This window comes from Macadamia integrifolia, chromosome 1 (assembly GCF_013358625.1).
Source record: "Macadamia integrifolia cultivar HAES 741 chromosome 1, SCU_Mint_v3, whole genome shotgun sequence".
Lineage (NCBI taxonomy): Eukaryota > Viridiplantae > Streptophyta > Magnoliopsida > Proteales > Proteaceae > Macadamia > Macadamia integrifolia.
The window spans coordinates 3,273,574-3,278,140 of record NC_056557.1 but is presented as its reverse complement, the minus strand read 5'-3'; positions in this window follow the sequence as shown (position 1 = coordinate 3,278,140).

The following is a 4,567-nucleotide window of genomic DNA, read 5'->3' as shown; positions in this document are numbered from 1 at the left end:
TACCTCTTGAATGTTACAACAAATAAAATAAAAAAGAAGAATAAAACAGATGGGGGATTGAGAAGGGTGAAAGAGAATAAAGGAAGTGGCTATCTCAGCCTGGGCTTCTCACCCACAGCTATCTCAGCTGCTCTAAGCATTTAGTTGCAAATTTTCTTTCATAAATGTAAACTTTCTTTCATTCAAAATCTGTCCAATAATAGTACATATGCCTCTCTATTTATAGAGGGGAAGTTTACAATCATACTAATACTAGGAGCTAGTTTTCTAATAGGACTAAACACTCCTACTATAACTAGGAGCTAGTTTCTCAATAGGACTAGACACTCCTACTACAACTAGGAATTCAAAATAGGACTAGGAGTTGACTTTATGACTCCAACATGGAATATGACTAACTAACTAATAGTTCATATAGGACTTTACAACCAACTAATGGCCTAATGGGCCTTTATTGAATTAAATAACAACTAATTAAACTAATGAATAAAATCCCGTTTTTCTACTTTCTACCCATATTTTAGGCCCATTAAAGTAGCACATTTCAAATAAAACCCATGGGATCAAAGGCCCAACACGACATAACACAACCCAAGGCTTATTTGCAATCCCAAGTGACTTATCTACATCAGTGAGCTTCTCAAAGATGTGCACCATTAGTATAGGAGTTTGATTGAGAAGTTTATATATCTTACAGAGTTACAGTTACGAGACTAGACATATCATTTGGAGTTGGAGTTTTCAGTTAGTTTATGCAATCTCCTAAGAAAGCTCATTAGGATGCAACCATTCATATTCTTCGGTAGCTGAAGGGTGCTCCTGGTAAAGGGATAATTTATCAACTCAATAAGCATATGGATTTAGTTACCTTCTTTGATTCTGATTAAGCAAGTTCTGCCAGTGATCGTCGGTCTACTGCAAGTTATTGTACCTTTGTCGGAGGGAACCTGGTTACATGGCGTAACAAGAAATAAACTACTATTGCTAGATCCAGTGCTGAATCAGAGTATAGAGCCATGACTTGTACTACTGTCGAGTTGATGTGATTCGCTCTTTGCTTCTAGAGATGGGTTTTCCTGTGCCTACTCCTATAAAGATGTACTGTGACAACCAAGAAGTTGTTTATATTGCCAGTAATCCGGTCTTTCACGAAAGAACCAAGCATATTGAAGTGGATTGTCTGTCACTTCGTTCGTGATGCAATCTTAAAGAAGTTAGTGGAGACTATTTTTTCCTTCTTTAGGTCAATTGGCCGATATGTTTGTCAAGTCATTGTTTGCTCCTGTTTTTCATACTTGTAACAAGCTGAGCATGGGTGATATATATTTAGCTTGAGGGAGAGTGTGGAGTTTCTAGGGGTATTTTAATCTTATTAGTGTTAGATAAGGCTCTTACCATTGTCTACAAAGGGGGCTACCTTCATTGTCAAAGCTAGGTTGCAGCCTCCTCTATTGTCAATGTTAGGTGAGAGCCATTGTCAACAAAGGGGAGGTTGCAACGATTGTCAAAGATAGGTGGTAGTCTCCATTAATGATATTAAGTGAGAGCTTAGTGGGCATTAATGATGATAGATAAGAGTGGTGGGAGGAAGACTTTATTCTTCTTCACATCCTCTATATAAGGTGTAAGGGCCTTCGAGCTCAAGACAAAAAAAAGAAAAAGTAAAAGGAACAAGAAACTCTATTCTTCTCAGCTCTCTTCCTCTCAACTTTTTTTTGACCTGGTTGGAGAAGTCACAAATGATGTAGATTTAACATAGAATGATGACATCCATGCATAGAATACCCATATGATCGAAGGAACCAACAACCAGAAAACATCTATTTTATCAAGGTTTTCCTGAAAATTTGATTTTCCAAAGAAAAACAGTCAACCATTGCTCTATAGATCTGTAAATCAGCAACTGTAAATAATTATGTAAGTAGAATACCAACACTCCATTGATGAGAGATGGAGTGATTAAGTAATAATAGGTGCAACAATAGGTGGCTGCTCACCAAAGGGTTCTAAAGCAAATTAGAGATTAGCAGAGAAGAGATGAGGAAATCTAGATCTGATTATAGTTGCTTTGATACCATGTTACAAGTCTAGAATTCTGCAACCAAATTAGAGAAGAGAAAGGAGAGGAGAGAAGAAGTAAGAGAGAGGAGAGGAAGAGAGCTAAGAAGAATAAAGTTTCTTGTTCTTTCTTCTTGTTTTGAACTCTAAGGCTCTTACACCTTATATAGAGGATGTGGAGAAGAATAAAGTCTTTCTCCCACCAAACTTTTATGTACCATCATTAATGTCTACCAAGCTTCACCTAATATCATTAATAGAGGAGGCTGCCACCTATCTACCTATGTTTGACAATCGTGGCAGTCATTCTTTGTTGACAATAGCTCTCACCTAATACCAACAATGGAGGAGGCTGCAACCTAGCTTTGACAATGAAGGCAGCTCCTTTTGTTGACAATGGTGGGAGCCTTACCTAACACTAATAAGATTAAAATACCTCTAGAAACTCCACATTTTCAAAAGTTCTTTTAACTCAAGGGTAAAAAATGGGTTTCAAAATAATTTGATAGTCACTCACAATTATTTCATAGTCAATAGTTGTCATTGTCTTACACGTTTTTCAAATAAATATACAATAACAAGATTTTACTCCTAGTAAAAGATGTGCATTACACTAAAAGGTAAAAAAGTAAGATTACAATTTATTTTTCACCATCTTTGGTTACAACCAAATTTTCCCTTTGAAGCAATTGCATTTTTTTACCATTGTCAAGGGCTTAGTAAAGAAGACTAATTCTTAATCAAGGAAAATTCAATGAGAGAGATTGGCTCAATAGGATCGTAGGAAATAAGGTAAAGACCAGAACAGAAAATTAGCACCAATTAGGGTTATACATATCAGCCCAAGCCAAATTTTAATCGATGAGTTTGTCCTGATGGTAAAGGTACGAATGTTGTGACTTGGTGGTCAAGCGGTCTAAACAGCCTCTAGACATTCTCAGGGTAAGGCTGCATAGTTCCTGCCCTCCCAGGCCTCATAATGCAAGAGCCTTGTGCACTGGATACAACCTTTTTTTTTTTAGTCTGTTTTGGTGACTGATCAGGCATGCGAAATTTTATTAATTTCTGATGGCTGGATTGTGAGATTTGGAACAATCCTCTATAAGTAGGAAAACTTGAAACAATAGCAGAACTACTGTAAATCGATTAACAGAACCAGAAATTAAATTAGAAGTAAATAGGAATGTTTGGCAATTAAGAAGTGTCATATAAAATATAAACTAAGTTTAGTGGAGATCAGGATGTTGAGATGGATGAGTGAGAAAACTAGGAAGGATAAAGGAAGGAATGACCATATTAGATCTGGGTTGGATGTAGCTCCAATTCATGACAAACTTATAGAGAGTCGTTTGAGGTGGCATGGCCATGTCCAATGGAGGCCTTTGGATGCCCCAGTACAGAGAGACGACTCTTTTTAAATTGAGGGAACTAAAAGAATTAGGGCAGACCTAAAATAACAATAGGAGAAGTGGTTAGAAAAAACATGCTTTGTTTAGGCTTCGTATCTTGTATGGCTTCAAATAGAGCTGATTGGAGAGCAAGGATCCATATGACCGACCCCATTTAATTAAGGCTATGTTGTTGTTGTATAGATAAATAGGAAGATAAGATACTAGGGCACAAATTGACCAAACCCTTCAAGAGAACCACCCTTCCACTAAGGAATCCATCTTAGCTTCACTTGGAATCCACCAGGTAAACACCACTGCATCAACAAATGTAGTACTAAATGTACAATTCAAAGTTCAGAAAACTGAATATGTTATTTCTTCAAGTCGATGTGTTGGCTTGAAGGCCTTAAATGTATTAATAGCATCGCTAAAAGTCTTATCATTGGCTAAAGAGAGAGCTTGTATCATTCACCAATAGGAAATAAGAGTTTCCATCATCTAACAAATAGGAAAGCTCCTAACTAACCTATTACAACATTCATTTTCATACCCATATTTTAAGCCATGAAAGTGGCCTATTGCCAAGGATTAAAGTATCGGTATCGGTCGCTGTATCGATCGGCCAAAATTAAGATATGTACTAGAGGATATCGAATCGTATCGGAGATACGCTAAAGATACACACTTAAATTGATAAAAAACATTTTTTTATACACTTTTGCATAATAGTTAAAAAAAGTTATTGATAATATGTATTATGCTTAAACACTAAATTGAAAGTATTGCACTAAGAATCTAAGGTTTGTAGTTGTCCCATAAATGTAAAATTCTTGTTCCCAACCTTAATTTCCAAAAATGGCTAGCAATAACTTTGGAACAAAAACCCTTAAAAATATTGTGTTTTTCTAAAAAATTACCCATCTTGGCCATAATATGACCGTAGCGCACCGTATCACTGTATCGGTACGTATCGATGTGTATTGATATGTATCATTGGATACATATCAATACAAAAGGTTTTTAAAATTTTCATGTATCGTATCGGTAAGGCTCGATATAAATTCGTATCAGTTGATACGGTACGATACATAACGATACTTTAAACCATGCTTGTTGCA